Source organism: Chiroxiphia lanceolata, chromosome 1 (genome assembly GCF_009829145.1).
Source record: "Chiroxiphia lanceolata isolate bChiLan1 chromosome 1, bChiLan1.pri, whole genome shotgun sequence".
NCBI classification, from domain to species: domain Eukaryota; kingdom Metazoa; phylum Chordata; class Aves; order Passeriformes; family Pipridae; genus Chiroxiphia; species Chiroxiphia lanceolata.
Genome location: NC_045637.1, coordinates 81,668,338 through 81,688,361, shown reverse-complemented (window position 1 = coordinate 81,688,361; position 20,024 = coordinate 81,668,338). Strand labels below are relative to the sequence as shown.

Sequence of the window (20,024 nt, the reverse complement as noted above, 5' to 3'; positions counted from 1 at the left end):
GCATGTTAGAGCACAGGCTTAAATTTCCACTCATCTCTCCTATTTGCTGTCCCACCTACACTTTTTCCTTTTTGGCCTACTTTTGATGTATATTCCATTTACAGTGTATGTTATAAAACTTTTACCCCCATCATGCAACTCCATTTGCGTTAAAAATGCTTCTTTTTTTTGGTGAATGCACGTAATTTCAATATTTTTTCTCTGTAGTAGTCACTGTGCCATATTTACAACACAATGAAAATACATGTTAGAGAGCAGGCATTACGCTAATATAAATAAAGTTGCTTGTTTTACTACAAACCTGTAGATGGCATTAAGAAAAATGGGGACACTCCCATTTATCTGAGTGTCCTATGACTGTTATGAACAGATCTATGACAATCTAATCAGAGGCCCATTCCTCAGATGACACTGAATAAGCTCAAGACAGTATTGTGAAAAGATACTTTGTTCCTTTCATGTTTCAGGATTCCTCTGTACCTGGATGATCTCGTATTATTGATTAGAGTAGCCACATGTTCCCAAACAGAAGCCAAAAGAGCAAAAAAAAGCCAATATAATGAAAAAAGTAGAGTCATTACTCATGCCTTCTTATCATCCAGACATCTTCCTATTAGGAAAATATCTTTTTAGGATCCACAAGATTTAAGGTTACACTGGGACCTTAGGACATCAGAGATATGCACTTGTCTGTACTTTTCTTTTTGCTCTCCCATAGACTACTGAGACAAAAATTATGCTAAGTATTTTTTTTTCAGTAGTTCCACTGATAAGTGGACCAACTTTGTGATGAAACTACTAATTAAAACTTTACTTTATGTGTTTTTACCCAAAGTACATTAATTGATTTTTTTCTGGCTCTAGATTTGGTTTCTGATTTAGAAATATTAGACCAAATTCTGCAGTCCGTTATGGATATACAAATATTGTTTTCATGGGATGTGTAGCGTTCACAGAGAAGATCTAGTTCATTCAGAGCCAATTTGACTGACATTTAAAACAATGAAAGGCTCTGACTTATGTCTATGTGAATTGCATTAATCACTTAATAATTTCAGAGGAGATCTAATGGTGAATTGGTTCTCGCTAAGAACAGTATACAGTGAATATTAGTCTGTTGAACTCCTAAATGGTAGCATTAAGCAACTACTGAAAGCACAGCCCTAATAACATTTCATAACTACAAACTAGCCTCATGATTCATCTAAGAGGAAATTTTGGTCCTAAATTAATTATGCAACAAGACTGGAAAACTACACTTTGCAGCATTTCATGTTATTCTATTGATGCCTACAATGGACTTTTGATGAAAACTATCTTCAGGGTTTGTCAGTACAGCAACCAGTTCCTGAGAGTCCCATTTCAAATGTTTATCTTATCTTGTTGACTGAAATAGTCATTAGTACCCAGAAACCCCCAAAAATGAACAAATATATATATATACATATGTATATCCAAATCCAGAACTTACAATACTTTAGTTCTCTCATTTTATTAGGAGACATGTTATGCTTCACTCGAAAATGCTAGTTCAAGCAAACCACAATATTGTGTGATATTGAACATCTATCGTAGCATGGAGCAGTGATTACTTGTACCCAAACAGGCTGCGCCAGAAAGCAGGAAACTCATTACTGTTACTGGTAAAACTGTGTATTTCAGACAATAACTTGAACAGTATTAGTCACAATTCCCAAAACATCCCTTGCAACTTTGTATTATGTCCACTTTCAGGTACAGTGACAAGCCCATCATTATCAATAGCTGTAAGTGATGCTAGAGCTGTAAACCTACTGAGTTCAGGGGGAAATCTCACACACCTTACCTTCTTTCACCTTAAAATCATTTGTCACTGTAGTAGTGTTAGATGATAATTTTGCATTCTCCGATGTGTATTGCACACAAATGGCACTGTATTGCTAGTGTAGATATTTAAAATGATTTTTTTTCTCCACATAATGCGCAGGTTATGGGTATGCCTTTATTCCTATTATTAAAACAGACCAAACTGAGGTGATAGCATGTCTCTGTATTTAAGCCTCAGTTAATAAGAGGGTCCTTAACAAAGCCCTCCTCTTTGAACCCTCCCACTGCATTCAGTTGCAAATCACTGTTTGGCTGACAAAGCCATCGTCCTGTCCCCCACAGCCCCAACCTTCGCTGAACACTGCGGCTCTATCAGCAGTAACATCTCTGTGAGGGGCAGCAACACCTCTTCCTATGAGGGACTGTTCTTATTAATCAGGGGCACTGAATGGAAACCAATCAGATAGAGAGTCCCTTTTGCTTCTGCTCGCTGCCTGCCTGACTTAAAAGTGATGCTGGGAGAGAGAGAGCCCTAGAGAGATGCAAGTGCATTCAGCGCTGGAGATACGGTAACATGCAGAAGGGAGGAAGCAGGTAGAGAAGCAGCAATGAACGGACAGAGCTAGGCTCACGCTGACAGACTCGGTGAGTAGATTAACTTTCTTTAGCACCGGAATTCCTGACGGCAAAAGAGCAGATGCTTTCTTTAGGAGTGTGTTAAAGATGTCTTACAGACACTTTTTAGGGTGGGTGTGTGTGGAGGGGCAGTATCAACAGAACACTTTGGGGGTATTTCTCTTATACAATTCAGAAACATCTCCCTGCACACTAAATTGCTGAAATCTAAACATCTGTTACTGTATATACGACAACTGATGTGCATATTAGAAAACTAGCAATGTATATGCTATTTGGCAGTACTATTTGACATTACTCAGTTTTTATTACCATATAGCAGTAACGATACAGCCTAACTTTTGTGCAGGATGCTTTTTCACCTGTCCAGATAGAAACTATCCTCTTTTTCTTTCTTTCACATTTGTTTTTCTGGCAAAAATCTAGGATGAAAAAATAGAGGTCTTTACTACTACTAAGAATGAAGTACCAACGCTTTAGCTTGTTTTTCTTTAGTGGGAGTAGCAAAATTAGTGGGTTTTTTAATATGCGTTATAGGGAGAAGTGACAACTCAGGTTTCAGAAAGACTGAGATCTGAGGGAGATGTCTCTTTGGATATCCATAGCAGTAAGTCAAAGTCAACAGGCTTAAAGTGCAAGGATGCTTTCCAGAAGTGCTTCCAAACAACCTTGTCAGCCCAATATACATAATCAGAGATTCACACAAGAAAGTAAGACAGAAAGCACAAAAGGTCACACTGACCACTTGATTCCGAAGTAACCACCCCAATGAATGACATTTTGCCTTTTCTTCTCACATGCAAGAAACACGCTGTCACATCCATTCAATTTCGCTCTATAAGCTTCAAAGACAGAATGATGCTTATGAATTAAAAGGAAATTTATATACTTTGCTGTTGTAAGGCAATGTGCATACAGTAGCTACTCACCTTGTCACAGAGTTAAGTCATAGGTCAGAAACAGAATGGTATTTTCTTAAGATAATTTCCATTTTCAGTAGACAAATTTACAACCAATGTGTCAGTCTTGCTTTTATTAAAGTCAGTGATAAAACTTGTATTTTACCGAAATTACAGCAAGATTATATTTCATTGCTGAATGTTACACTAGCTACTCATGGTAAGGATAAGTATGGATAAAAACACAAGTGTGATACTTGTAATAATTCAGTGATATGATCAAAAGGGTTGTTTAATAAATAATATTGGCTGTAGCGATAGGAATTGCTAATAACAGATCTTTAAAAATGTTGTTTCCAAGTCATTTTCCCTATTTGAAATGTTAATTTCTATTCCAAAAATTGAGTGGACTAATTAAATATTTATAAGCCTTGTGTTTTTATTTTTCTATGATTTTTAAGAACTCTATTTAAAGAACTATGTTAGTTTAAAAAAAAAAAGCATTTTGCTATCTGTATGTCAATTTGACAGGTAAAATACATTGCCCTGTCATTTGTACTTCACTATGTAATAATGTAATTCAGACAGAATTAAATATGTTTATAACTAATGTGATTTTTTATTAAAAAACATAAAACTTTTACAAGGTCACATTATACAGTCAATATCTATGAAAGAAATAATTCTTTTTTTTTAAGTTAGATAAACAAGATTAATTTTAAATGGAGAAATGTAACTGTACTAATCTTGTACCTAGAATTGTTGCCAAGTCTTTTTAAGCTTGATGGGGTGATTTCTGCAATCAAAGTTTTTCATGTTTATCCTGTGAATGAAGTAGAGTATTTAATTTCAGAGGTTGTCTTACAGCCATTATTGTGGAAAATTATGTTTTGTATGCAACCAGTACCTCTCACCTAAACAGGAAAAGCAGTTTGGTGATGCAGTTTGTAGAGAAAATGTGGAGAGAAACAGCTCTGCCATATGTTTTGTACAGCTCCACAGTAAAAGTGCTTCAAGCTTTCAGCATTTGCATGCTTTTCAGCAGAAGTGATCATTTTGAAAAGGCTGTCCTTCCTCCAGACGGCAACCCATGTGCAGGAATCTGTGTTCTGCCCTCACCTAGCTGTTCCTCCACAAGGATGCTGATCCCAGCAGCAGTTGCATGGTGCTGGCAGAGACGCCCTCTCATCATGGGATTAACCAATAAGGATGACTGCATTCCCCAATTTATGCACCAAAAAAAATGTAATAACTCAAATCCACTAGTTTAAATGTCATCACCCACAATGTGCAGAAAGAACTTGATTCTGACAGTCACTTATGCCCTGGCATCAGGACATGGTTTCTGAATTTGTAAAATATGGTTGCAAGTAATCTACTGGCAGAAGCGTTTGAGAAGTAGAGCCAGAAAGTAACAGGACTGACAATTCCTCTGAAAACAAGTTTATTTGGGAGATAAGACAAGGTAGATTAGTGTCTCCTGTTGACTGATGATAACATGACACATGAAGGAACAACCATTACCTCAGAATTTTCATTTATTATAGGATGCCACAAGCACACAGATTCTTACAACTATTTTCAGAGAGAAACAGAAGCACAGAACTGTTCTCCTTTTCTTTCTCCTTGCCCATCTTTTCCCAATTTTGCAAACTGTTCTGCAGTCACAGGAAGACCTTAGTGAAAATCAGAATTCAGTAATGATCACTGATTAAAAATTCTCCTAATTTCTGCACAACCTTATGCTTATAAGAAAAACTGGATTATATAGACTGGGATATAAGACAGTAAGACACTATAGATATATAATGTTATGTGTTTCTTCTATGAAGTCAGAGCTATTTAACTGCAGAAGGTAACGGAGGAAAAAGCCTAGAGAAAAATGCATCTCCCACTCATATCAGAACATGCTTCTGAATTTCTAAGGCTTGCAGCAGGTGTTACATGCAAATGTTATCTGTAGAAGCATTAATGTTTGAACATGAATAGGGATGCCTGAGTGAAAGCTAACTGCATTCCGCATGTGAGAGAATTTATGAAAAGTCATTTGTAGGAATAAATCCAAAATTTTGCTAAAGGGGGTGGGAAGAGAAGGAAAATAAAGCAAAGGGAAATGAATAAAAAGGATTTTTATAAAAGCAGTCATCGTCATTTTAACAACTTTCTCCTTTTGCCTTTTAAGTACATGCGAAATTTCTGAATGGCAAAAGGTGACTTATTTTCCTGACTTTCTGTGACTGATCATGATAAAAATACCCCAGTGGCATCAAGGACTACTTGTTGAGTGTGATTGGAGAGGCATATCTTAAGCAGATCATGTCATGTGTTTGCAGTGCAAAATCCCAGCAAAACTGAGCCTTGGTTACTCCCAGGAAAATGTTGTTATTAACTTCAGGAGAAAGAAAAAATACTGGATGTATAGTGCAGCTCAAAAGAAAGCTCTAAAATGAGTATGTTTTGGAAAGAAAATAATTTTTTAATGCCTAGTATGTAAAGTTATTATAGAAATGGTAGGAAATAAAGTATGCTACTTATAATCTCTGATCCACAATCTTGGAAAGACAACAAAAGGACATGGGTGGCACTGTCTTCATCCCATACACAGGTATTATTGCACAGAAAGTTGACTTGGTCTCAGTTGTGGACTAGCTCTCTGTCAGAGCCAGGGGTAGAATGGGGCCTCCCCTTTCACAATCCTTCAATTTCTCTGTATGAGTACATCAATATTCATATGTGCCTTGGATACTTAAATTTGATACCATAAACAACCACGAATGTTTCTCTGGAAATATATTTCTGCGACTGCAAAATGGATGCTTAAAGTGATGGCCAATGTATTCCATTGTTAGTAAAATGCAAAAGTCTATAATTAAGTTTCACACTTTTTAACAAGAGTAAGAGTAACAGCAACATGAAGACAACATCATTTTAGATTCTGTTTCCCTATCTCATACAAACATAGCTTTCATATTTGTAACTCCTGATATGAAATGTAAATACTAGACAGGTTTATGTAAGTAAAAATTTTCTGTGTGCTGGGCAATATTCAAGTTGCTTTGTCCTCAAAAACCCTATTTGAGGGAAATAACCCTCAGCTTCATGGAAATTCTGCCTGGAAGGATATTACAGTTTTAGACCATGCAGGTTGATACTTAGTGATTCCAATTTCCGAAAAATACTAACAGCATATTCCCATTGTATATAAGGATGTTAAGAAAACTTCTAAACCACTTGCCCAAATTCAAAACATGATCTTTGTAAATTATACTCTGTGAAAGACTCTGTGAAATAAAGAAAATTGGGAATAATATTTTTATGTTTGGGGATGGAAACAGTAGGCCTTTCCATCATTTTAGACAAGCTACACAACAACTGTCATAAGGAGATTATCTCAGTTAGCATATTTTTAATAGTTCAGTTGAAGTCAATTAACAATACATACAAGCCTATGGCAATATATACATGAATAATTAGATTTAACCATTACTTTCAAAAAATTATGACCTATAATATTGATAATCAGTGGTGTAGAATTTGACATTTATATTTTGGCACCTCTTAAAAAAGTATTCAATAAAACATCGAGTTGTAAAAGAGGGTTCAATAAAGGAATGTAAAAATATAGTGATCTAACAACCTCAGTTAAAGATCTTACCAAAATAATTGTTCTTTATTTCCTCTGTATTCCATCATTCAATATTTGCTCCTAGGGAGATGATGAAGAGGCAAAGAGAAAAAGGTGTGAGTTGAGGATAAAGGAGAAGTTAATCCCATTACTTCTATTTGAAAGAAAAAGTAGTTACAGTAGAAATTAAAATTAGTATTTTGAAATCCAGCAGTGATAAGTTCTGTATGATTGGAAAGTATCAGTAAACTATTCAAAGCTGATTTTAACAAATAAAAATAACCCCAGTTTATGAACAGAACTTTATATATGTATATATACATATATACACATTTATACACATATACATACAAATAGAAACGTAAACCCAAGCATAACTTATGCAATTCTAAGAAGAATGATAAAATATTTTAAAAAAGGATATATTAAAATGGGTTTGTTTAAGTTTGCAGTGCTGTTTTCTGGATGAATTTGCCTGCTTACTTTGTTGTTTATCAAAATACTTTTACATGGTTTGAATTATTTTTTGTAATTTTTTTTATATTAATGGATTTAAATATCAAGCTTTGCAGTGAGAAGCTATTGCAAAAAAGTTCTTTCTTATGATTTTTAAGACATAGGTGCTGGTTGTGGGTAATCTCCTGGAACTCGTTTTGCCTATGTAGTAAAAGAAAAACAATCAGGAAAACATACTTATTTCAAAGGAAATTCTTGTAGTTGTTTAAACTACATGTCAGGAGAGCTGTTTGTACTTATGCCACATTCTGGAACCTGTATTTAGAATGACTAACATTTTGCAATAAGACTAGTCCCACTGAAGCCAGTGAAATTGCTTTTGTGCATTTCCCTTACCCAGAGTAAAAATGAGTGCTGAATCTGTGTTCTTATAACAATTCTATCTGATGAAAATTTCTATTTGCCTCAGAGTAAACATAAAAATATTATGTTACAGAAAATATTTTCCCATTTCCTGAAAGATTTGCAATAATCCTTACGTTTGCTTCCCAAATGTAAAAGGTAATTTCACTCTTAATGAGAATTCAGACTTGCTGAAAAATGAAATATATTTAAAAATAATGTAGACTCTTCATTCCTTTCTGTTAATAGCATCCCATGGATTACCAGAAATTAAGTCAGATCTTGTTCTTAGTGGTTTTAAATTTTTGTTATACATGACTTCTGTCCTTACCAAGACAGCTTTCTGGATTGTATTTATACCTTTTCTAAGGATAAGACAATAAGTAAAACTCCTTGTATTCTAAATAAAATTAACTAATCTCTTCAATTTCCTTAATGGAAATAGAACTACTCTATCTATAACACTGAAGATATTGTTCTTCACTTAGTAGTAGTAGTAGTAGTAGTAATAGCAGCGTCAAGGCTGAGAACTCACGTATCACTTGAAGTAGTGATTTTGTAATGTTTTAATAGCATTTGTCATATTTTGATAAAATCCAAGCTTCTGGTACTGCCTGCTGTTCCCGTTATTGTCCTTCTGAAAAATCTACCCATGATGGTAAACCATCAATGCGGCAAACAAAAGGGCTTTCAAATCAGAAAAGTATATAATGCGTTTAATGTACTTCTAACCACTTTTTAAGGCCATTAAAGACGAGAAACTCTCAAAGACGTTGGTACAGCTGCTCTCAGCTACAAGTGGCCAAGAAAACCCTACTGGTTAAGAACCTTTTCCTGAAGTTTCCATTCAAGAAAGGGGGAAATAACATCAGTGAAGTCAAAATGGGGAGTAAATTAGGAAGTGGCTAGACTGCACTATAGTTTGATGGTTTTGTCCAAAAAAAAAAAAGAAACAAAAATTAAAATAAATATGTTCATCCATACTGAAAGGTTAAATTTAATAGATAATGCTTTAGGAATATACCTAGTGTTGCATATTCAGAAATGTAACTCTTAGCACTGCTAGAATGAAAGATTTAGCACTTCTGACAATAGTACTCATTATAATAATTTATTTGCCATTTGAATTTGTGCTCATGCAACTCACATTTACACTTCAGAGTAAATTTTCCTAACAGCTCCCTACAATATAGATCCACAAAAAATAAACTTCTCAAATACATAAAGACCCATAATGTTTTTTTTCTGTCCCAAATATGTTGAGACTCTAGTTCATAACCCTCCCAAAACTAGAAGCCTACAGGTTGAATAGATTTTTAACTACTTTAAAGATTATGTTTGCAAAGCATTTATTTGATTAAATAGTGAACTGTAGTTATACACAGACACAGGACCATAGTTACCTTGATTACTCAAGAGATACACTCAGTAATGTTTAGTAATATATAAATGACGATTTCAAATAAATAGAAAAGATTTCCTAAAAATTGCATATGAGAACAAACGGTTCCTGTGTAGTTTGTGTCTAACACAAGAGGAGAAGCATATATTCATAGTTTAAGTTTTGATTAGAACTAAAATGGGTCTAAGGATTAACCAGTACAGGATTAAAGTTCCTGGTCTCATGACATAAATGGATCTCAATTTCTATTTAAAAAAATATTTCACTACTTTTTAACTGGCAGATAAATTATATAAACTCAGGAGAAAGTGATACTTTTCTGAAAGTGCAGATAGTTAGAAACAGTAGCATTGTATGTCACTGAGAACTTTCAGGAGATCTACGTGTGGTGGTCCCCAAACAATACAAGGCTTTGTATTTACATGCATTGAGTAACCCCGTGTAAAGTGCTGAGAGCTATTAGAAGAAACCTTACCAACCTGGTACAAAGTATGACTAGTTGGAAGGAACCAAGGAAGGGAGAAAGGAAGGAGGGAAGGAGGAAGGCAGGCTTCCTCTCCAAGAAGAGTAGATTAACAAGCTGAAGCAGCATAACGATTTATGTACACAAGGAGAAGATTCTGGATTACTTGTTTTGAGGTAATCTAAAATGCAATAGTGTGGGTAGCTATAATAAAATAGGACCAAAATGAATGTTAAAATTTATCTATACTCTTTCTGTGCAAATAGCATCAGAATCAATAATTTGTACAGACTGAAACCTGAAATCTGAAAAAAAATGCTTTAAGGAACATAAATAGGGGGACATTGCGGTAGAATGGAAAATAAATGAGTCACATTAATTTTCTGCTTCCTTCACCTCTAGTTAATTGGCACTAATTAAATTTCATGCTAGTCAGCCTATGAGTTTAGTAGGTAATTTAAAAAAGCCCTGAAATTTCATTGCTTTTGGTGAAAATATACATGTATTAGTGTATACATATATCTACATCAGTATCTGTGTCACTACTGATATAATTTTAGAGGCAGAGATGACATAAAGAGATTTAGAGGTCTAGATATATCCACACATGTATCTACATATATCTATGCAAATATAGCTATACCTTTATATGCATAATTACATTGATATAGATTTTTAAATTTTTGTTTTATTTTTTATTTGCTCAACATCTGTGTCATGAAAGTCATGCATGTACTTGCACTTTAAGGTCTCCAGTGGCATACTGAGTTCTAGACAGGAACTGGTAAGGTTAGATGCCTACATGCTCTGCGTTGAGGAGGACTCTGCAGGTCGTTTCACATCAAGCCCAGAGAGGTAAATATCAGAGGAAAACACAGCAAAACATCTGTTCTGTCTACATTATCAGTCCAGAATCATAGAATGGTTTGGGTTGGAAGGCAACTTTAAAGAACATCTAGTTCAACCCCTCTGCCATGGACAGGGACACCTTGGACTAGATCAGGGTGCTCTAAGCCCCATCCAACCTAGTCTTGAACACTTTCAGTAGCAGAACTTCCACAACTTCTCTGGACAACCTGTTCCAGTGTCTCAACACCTTTGCTGTAAAATACTTCTTCCTTATGTCCAATCTAAACCTTTTCCTGTTTTAGTTTAAAGTCATTGTTTCACATCGAGTTTTTTATCTACCAGTGCTCCCAAGTCCTTCTCAGTGGGGTTACTCTCAATCTTTTCATCCCACAGTCTGTAATACTGGGAATTGCCCCAACCAAGGTGCAGGACCTTGGAATTGGCCTTGCTGAACTTCATGAGATTTGCGCAGGCACAGTCCTCAAGCCTGTCAAGGTCCCTCTGGACGGTGTCCCTTCCCTCAAGTATATCAACTGCACCACTCAGTCTCATCTGAAAACTTTCTGAGTGTGCATTTAATCTCACTGTCTATATGCTTAATAAAGACATAAAATAGTATTGATCCCATTAGAGAGCCTTAAGGAACACCACTGATTACTGGTTTCCACTTGGACATTGAGACATTGACAGTAAATTTTTGGATGAGGTCATCCAGCCAATTCCTTATCCATCTAACAGTCCAACTATCCAACCTGTATGCCTCCAATTTAGCAGCAGGACTATTGTGGGGGCCTTAAAGGCCTTACAGAAGTCCAGGTACATGACCTCTGTAGGTCCTTGTCCACTGATGCAGTCAGTCCATCATTGAAGGCCACGAGATTAGTCAGGCAGGAGTCACCCTTGGTAAAGCCGTGTTGGCTGTCCCTAATTATCTCTTTGTCTTCCTTATGCTTTAGCAGGAAGATCTGTTTCATAATCATACCAGGCACAGAGGTGAAGCTGACTGGCCAGCAGTTCCCAGGGTCCTCCGTCAAATCAGTGTCATTTTATTCCTTCAAGATTATAGAAAAAAATTCCATTTCATTCAATCAATTTCTTTTTGAGGGAAAAATTCCATGAAAGAGGAACTTTTGACCAAATCACATTAATGCAATTACATGGCATGACTGGTTGGTAAGTTTCAGTGAGAACTTAAATAGCCATACACTGTCTACCTCATTACATGTACGTTTTTGTACCTTCAGAAAATTCAAGTAATATTTTCAACATGGTCTTTTTAGCTTCTAGTACTGTTTCTCATCTGAAAGAGCAAAGATTCAGGAAATCTGGAATCTTTTAGCTACAATGCAGTTTTTGGAATATCTTCGGGCTTACTGTGTGGTCTTCTAAATGATCAACCCCAAGGTAGACAAAGCAATATCTGTAATGACTTGAATTTAAATGTCCCTTTACAATGCAAATAAAAGTTGACTTCTTATTCCTACTTCACTTAATTTGTCCTGAAGTTTAGCTGTATCCTGATAACTGACAGGTCAAATGATGTGAGCATCTACTTTAAACAGAAATTTTCAACCCAGTAACCACTATCAAGTATCTGAAGGACAGCAAGGACAAGGAAGACATAGACATTCTTTGGGTTTTTGCAGGTAGTCAGTAGTCATTAATTCTAGGGCACACTGAACGAAGAATGAGATTTTCATCATTACCACAGAGCATCCAAAATTTTTTATACTATTTATAAAAAAAGACAATTGAAGATTTCAAGACTTAAATATGAAAGTAGCCATAGAACAAAGTTACCACCTTAATTTACAAGCAATTACTTTCTCAGGTGTGGTTGGCAAACAGCAACACCAATCCCTTTTAAAAAATGGAGAACTGTTATTTGCCCTGAAATATAATGTGTTCATATTTGAATGCAGCATGTATTGTAGGTTTTTTTTTTTCTTCAAGACATGGAATGTTACCATATGATATGTTAAACAGTTGTAACTAGGAATTGATTTACCTTAACACTCTTCCAGCAATATTCATTACTGGATGTTAAAACTTGTAGGTTGTCTCACTGAGAATTTAATGAGTATTTGTCAATGTTCATTTGTTTTATTGACTACGGTCCTACAAAAGTACATGCAAAAGAAATTTAAACTCAGTGTAAAAAACTCAATATTTAAATGCAAAAACTTACATATCCTATATTTTGGTGAGATACATATATATTTATATTTATGTGCATTTATGAGAATAAATAAGTGCAATTAAAAGATAGCAGCTGAAGTACTCAGTCATGAGAGTCACATACATTATAATTTCTTAGGGTGCATCTGGTCGTGAGTGGGAGTACCACAACATCCCAGTAGAAGCTTAATTTACAGGAAACCGCTTACAAAATTATTATCTGAAAGAATGGCAGCAGTATCGTAACATTTCCAACATTTATCTCTTTTCATACTCTGTACAACTCCCTTGGATCTAGCCTCACTGCCTTCTGGAGCAACCAGCCTCATTGTATTCCTGCTGTGGTTTGAGCCAGAGAACTACTGAGTTTTATGGGGACAGAGAGACCTGCTGATTTGAAGAGAGGAAAGTAGAGATTTCAGAGGTATCCTTGAGTGATCCTCAACCTGAAGGAAGCGAGGAAAAAGAGGGTGGCAGCCTCCGCTGTAGTGTGATGTATCAGCAAAAAAATCCTTTTCCCTTATTCTGGAGGTGAAACTGGTGCAACAAGTGTAGGAAAAGATCCTTCTTCTTACTCCAAGTCTCACTGATCTGTTATCCAAAAGAATTAATGTCACCATCATGTTTATTTTAACAATCTATTGATATGAAAACAATGACATATTGAGAAGGTTAAGATTAAGAATCATTACTGCCTGTACTCCATCATTAGGAGAACTCCAGGAAAGGTCAAGAATTGGGCTAAAGCAACCCGGCCTAAGTACATGTACCCACAGCACTGGATATCCAGAGTTTATCATGCTCTTAGGGCAACCATTGTTCAGATGAGTTATATACTCTCTATATTTATGTCCACTGATAGTCACTGCCTGGCAAAAATTATAATGATTTAGTAATATAAAGGTCAATATTTCTGCATTCCCCCAACATGGAAAATACTACCTATTAGTTAAGTGAAAGTCAACGTATCCTTTGTAAATTAAAGTTACTGAACCCAGTTCTCACAGAACAGCATAATACTACCTAGATCACTAGGGATACACTGGTTTAAGTGAATGTTTCTCACCCTATGAGACTGCAAATTTTTAAGGAATCCATTTCTAGGACACCTACACAAAAATATACAAGCAGTTTGAAATTTGTCATACAGAATCCCGCTTTCTTGATGGAAAATACCTATAGTGTCTGTTATCTGTACTAATAATAAAGGAAAAAATTAGAACATATGTATCTACTGCATTTTCAACAGAAAATGGTTTATAAAAAAAGATATGTGGCCTAAGTAGCCTTGTTGTGTTCATAGACTGAAATACTGGAGGAAAACAAAGGCAGAGATTGTGAAAGGATAGGGAGTGGAGAAGTTTTTATTCATGCTTGTTTTGATACCACTAAGAAATCTGAAGGACAAGACAATAATCAGGAAGGCACAGTCAGTGAAGTTTTAAAAAAGAGATGTTTTAACCATTCTAGTTCAAATATGAAGCTATTAACAAGTTGCATAGATACAAGCCTGCACATTTTAAGTTTTGCCTTTGACTTCACCTTAGATAAGAATAACCAAATAATTTTACTTCTGAATTTGAATCCTGTCAATTTTCTGGTACAACAGGATAGTGTAAACAGTCTTAGTTTATTGTTCAGTAAAAAAATACATGAACTCGAATAATAGGTTTTTTCATTGAACATAGAATAAAATACGGAAACCTTGAAGAAGAAATTAGAACACAAGAAAATTATACAAATAATTTTATCACATCATATGCAGTGTCTTTGCAAAGATATGATTCTATCTCACTGATCTGAAAGAAGATCACTGTATATTAGAGACCAAGTAACATTAGTATTCCCATTGTGTCCCTCAGAAATTGCCCAATTATCCAGTCAGTAATTACAACAAAGTATTTCAAAGTTGTTCTATGAGAGCAGTCAAGTATAAGTTTCGGGGTAAACAACAGAAGAGCACATAGTCCTGATGTAAAGCTCATCATGGTCCAGCTGAATATTCCCATGGACATCAGTAACATTTAGATACAATCTTTATAAAGGGAGGAAATACTGTCACAGTAATTAACAGGCCAAGTAGAGGACTGGAGAGCTGCAAAGGGACAGAAAATGCACTGCTATGCTTGGCACCAGCTTGTTCAGGAGTGCCTGAAGTGCCTGACCCTCACCAGGTCTGCAGGCTGGCGGTAGCAATAGGGTGGAAATGGTCAGCTGTTGTACAGTAAGGGCTGATGTTAAATTATTAGATATTTTTCTTTCCAGTCTCTTCATATCCTTCCTGCTGCACAGAGGTCAGTATGTGTGCAGAATCCATGTTAGTTTGTATAATGTGTATGTGTATATAAAGTGAATAGACAGCATTACATGACAAAGACAATTATAATACAATATGTGAACAAAATTATTTGAATATTCTTTTTTAAATGCATTCTGTTCTGTGCAGAAGTCATCAGTATTCAAACAAATAAGTGGAATAAAATCCATGTTCATTTTAAGGTAAATGTCAGAGGAAACAGTATTGCAAAATGCCAACAGACTGTGATTACTGATACATCAGAAGATAAAGTTAGAGGAAAATACAGATAGTGTAAAGAGGTTTCTTTATGCATAGTCTGGGAGAGAAAGTATAGCTTGTTCAGCTACCAAAATGAGATTGAAATATAATTTCAGTATAACTTAAAATTATATAAATAGAATATTGTGAACTTATTGCTTATAAAAAATAAATTCTTTTATTAGATAAAATAAATATTTATACATGAGTACTGCGCAATAAGAACAATAGCTAAAGACAGAGTACAGATTTATAAATTGTACAGAGGGCTAAAAATCTTTGGTTAAAAAATCAAAATCAAATATATACATATAAAATGTTGAAGAAACCATGGTTTTAGAAGGCATTCAAATGTATATATCACTGAATAAAATTTCATTAAAATAAATGACAGACAAAGTGAAAAAAAACATAGAAATGCAGCGGAAACCTAACTGCAAGTCACTGCAAGTTAGCAGAAGGTTTTACTGACTTATATGACTTGAAGAAAGTTCTGTGTCTGAAATACTAAACCAGGGAAAAATATGACAATATTATGCATACCTAAGAAAGAAAATACAGTGCATGTAGGAAAGGGTAAAAAACCCAAAACTCCCTACAAAGATTAATTGCATATTGAAATAATGTCATGTGTAAGTGATGAAGCGAAAAAGAATGGAAATAAGGAGTGCCTTACCACACTTAAGCTTTGAACAATGCCAAATAAAGACATACTGAAATAAACACATCAGAAAAACACAGAATATATGGCTTTCAGAAAGAAATATAAAATTATAATTTTATGAGTCATAGAGAAGTCACCAGAAATTGGGAATTCCAACTATGAAGTAACTACCTAAATTCTTAGTAAGGCCACTTTTAGTGTAGATGAAGACATAACCTGCATTAAAAACAGACGTAATTAAGTAATCATAGTTCACTGTACGACAGAGGACTACATGATTAAAACAAGACAAATTGAAATTATGAATGTTTTTGACTTTGTTATGGAGTATTCAAAGTCTGATGACACATGAAAAACTTCATTGAATATAATTAGAGGAAACATGAACATATTTTCTAATGCCAACAGGGAAACAGAAGTAAAAACATGGCTAGAGTAAGCACTTTTATTTTTAATTACATTTGCAAGGATCATATCCAAATGATGAAAGTTTCACATGTAGCATATTTTCCAATGCATTGTCTTTTATAATTTCAAACACACCAGCTGGTGTCAACAAATGTATATTCTTATGTAGTTATCAGGACAAAGGGGGCAGCTATAGATCAAGAAAGTTTCAACCTCAAGTTCATAATTTCTTTTATGATGCCTAATAGTGGCTGATAATATATTTTTTTATGGTATGAAATTAACCTCTCTGCAAGATTACTCACTTCATTATGACAGAAATGGAAGAGGGGTTCAATCTGGAAATTAGATAAAGGATTCCATTTTGTATTAGATAACAAGGCCTTCAATAATTAAAGTGATGTTATTATTTCATCTAAACTACTAAAAATTCCATGTCACAAACAGAAATGGTGAAATGGAAAGCTGTTTTGATATTGTAAGGCAATAAAATAAAGATCATGAAATATCAATAGTAAAACTGAAAAGCACAAATTTTAAAACATACCGACTAAAGATGTCTCTTTTACAGGAATTTGAAAAATACTGGTAATGAGAGTAAACTAAAAAAGGTGAAAAAATTCTTAACAAATAAAAACTTGTTGAAGATAAATATCTGTAAATGAACTTCTCTTTTTTTGTAAATTTGAGTTCAAATGTTGGATAATTTGAATGTTCGAATGTTGAATAATTTGTTGGAGTAAATTATTGGGAGGCCAAGTCACAAGCTGTTACAACTAGGTGCATCATGGGCTGAATTGACCATAGGTCATAAAGAGATATGAGATAAGCAAAAACTATCTAAGAATTTCAGACTGGAGAAGAAACTTCCTAGATGCTTTTTTTCAGCTAAACTCTTTTAAGGTGGAATGCTTATTCTGTACGCTTTACTCAAGAAAATCTGCAGTCCTTCTTGTCTCCTTTGTAATGGAGTCACTCTTAAAGCTTATCATAACCCAAATAACACAGAAATTTTCCTAAATCTTATCTATGTATTTTATTGCAGTAGAAACTGTTAGATGACTTTAGATACCACTGGAATAAATATTGATTTGTGTGAATGATGGTTATTCCCAGACATGTGTATCTTTAATGTTCCACTAAAAGTAGCAGAGACTCTTAAATACATGGAGAAGGTACTGTTATTAAGTATATTTCCAGTGAGAAAAAAATCTCAAAATAAATGAAACCATAGATCCAGTGTAACATATCTGTTACAGAACTTCTGAACATTTATAAAACTAGTTTAATTTCGGGCCTGCTCATATTAGCAGCTCTGAAAAAGTTAGATCCATGTTCTTGAGATGTTTAACTAGAAAAAGTGATTCTAATGGACAGCCAAACTTTATCTAACAAATAGATGCTATGGATGGAATGTTTACATTTAACTTTATCCACTTCTCTGAAGAATACTTATTCTCCTATCCTGCAGCTTTGTTGTTCTCAAATGTTTGTACCTCTCTCCTCTTCTTTTCCTCATCTCCTTGATACATTTGCTCTTTCCCTTCTTATTTACTTAGCATTCATTTCACCAAAAAATAAAGAAAGACATATTGGTTTAGATTACATAGTTCAGGGTAGGAAGTTTCATTTTACTTAAGAATAGGAATGAAAATACTAGAAGAAATCACATTCTATACAAGGAGGAGCATATTTCATATATGCTTTCAGCCACAGACTTTGTATTTGGACTTGAATCTCTAGGATGTGGTCTGTCTTTTCTCAATGACCAAATAGGTCTGTAATATCAACATTTACGTTTCTTTCTGCCAATTACATTGCCTACAAAATAATGAGATATAGCCACAGATAAACCATCGGAGAGCTTTTTATCTATAAATCAACATGAAAATCAAAATTTAGTTATCACATGAAAATCAAATACTTTAGTTAAAAAAGTATTACAAAGCGATTAAACAGCTGGTCAATACTCATCTGATGCTAAGAATACCACAGTCCTTCCTCACATAGGCTGACTGGGCAGTGCCAGAAGCCCAGTGTGGCACAGAGAACTCTCAGGAAGAGGAAAAGAGAACGCTGTAAAGAAATTATGAAAGTAAAGCCCATATTATTCATCACCATGTGCTTTTCTATTCTACTCTTTCGGGTACATTGTTGTCCACTGACCTTTCAGATATGAAGGCAATCCAGTCCATTTTTTCCAAAATATAGGGAGTGCATTTCTGAATACTGTGTTCCTCCAAGCAAAGGTTTAATAACTGGATGTCTCGTCGGTATTAAGAGTGATATTTTATGTCAATCTCACTTTTTACAGAGATAAGTGCAATATGTTTAGAAAATACCTCAGGCACTTTCCTTTGATAGTTGCTTATGTATATATTCTATTTCAAAAGATGAAAAATAAGTAAAAGGACACTAATCTCTTTCTCAAAACTGATAAAATGAATGTAGTGGAATTAAGAGCAAGAAAAATTATTCCAACCTTTTTTTTTTATGACAGGATGTTTTGTTAAAGCATATTTGGTTTTAGTGTAACCATTTCACTCAGCTCCATCAAGATCATGAACATGTATTATCTAGTTCCGGGCTGTATTGCTTATCAATATAAAAAACAAAAGAGTAAAAAGCCACCTCAGAGCAAGCATCATCTTTAAGAAAAAGGAATAGAACAATTATGCAGTGGAAAGATATAGTATACTGTTATGGCTCCCTCGTTTGGATAGCAGATATCTAGTATTCAATAATAAGAAAATCATTATGCCCTTAATGCAAAAAAATAACACAAGACTCTACTTTTCCCTCCAGACCCAGTGTAACATAATTAATGCAGTCAATATAAACAAGCTTGTTTATCAGTTTCTTGCAAATGCAATAATATTGCAGGTCTCATACATTACATAAAATAGACATGCACTTCCCAGACAGCACTGTAGTTAGAATATTTTTGAAATACGTTAAACATTAGTCTATCAAGTACTTATAAAAACTGGAACATGAAATTCTGTGATGGATTGCTCTTTATTTAGCAGTGTTGTTGATGCAGAATAAAGAACGTAAATGGAAGATTGATGAAAGCACTTAAGCTAACTTACCCTCTGGACAAGTGACCAGAAGGAACAAATTTTATTCCTAAAGTGCTATTACTTCATTTATAACTGTGAGTGAAAAATAAAATAAATGGTCATCTGGATCCTTTGCTTAAAATTTTCAGCATTAATACAGCTTAGTTGAAAACCCACAGATTTATATGCATTGATTTGTGGAAATTTTTAAACATACCTTTGAAGAATAAAAGAAGTATAGCATTTTTAGAATTTAAAAAAAGTAAATCTGTAAAATAAACATGTTTTATCAAATGGGAAAGTGAGAAAAGAGTAAAACTGTTAAAAGATGCCGATCAACAACAAAATAGTGACTCCTGACAGAGCCTAAACTCCTATGGTTTAAGATTTTTCCTAATGTAAAACTGGTAATCAATGCTAGCTTATAGACATTGCTATTTAATTCTGAATTTGGATTTTGCTTTCTCGAGTATTGGCAGCATACCATCATTCTTCTACATTAGTATCTAAGCATAATTTCATGTTACATACAGGTTCAGTTTCTCCATATATCCATGAATGCTGCTGTGAGACAAGTAGGAATAAAATGTTTTGGAAAAAAAATGTCCCTGAATAAT

The 20,024-nt window shown here is 34.4% G+C and overlaps 1 protein-coding gene across 1 annotated transcript in view; it reads left to right on the top strand.

Annotated features, from left to right (window-relative positions):
- Positions 1–2,089: 2,089 nt before the first annotated feature.
- The window catches only part of CDH9 (cadherin 9), a 100,385-nt gene continuing 82,450 nt past the window's right edge, over positions 2,090–20,024 (top strand). Inside the window, exon 1 of the mRNA XM_032691127.1 lies at positions 2,090–2,451. The gene's annotated coding sequence lies outside the window, so the exon portion shown is untranslated. The remainder of the gene's footprint in view (positions 2,452–20,024) is intronic.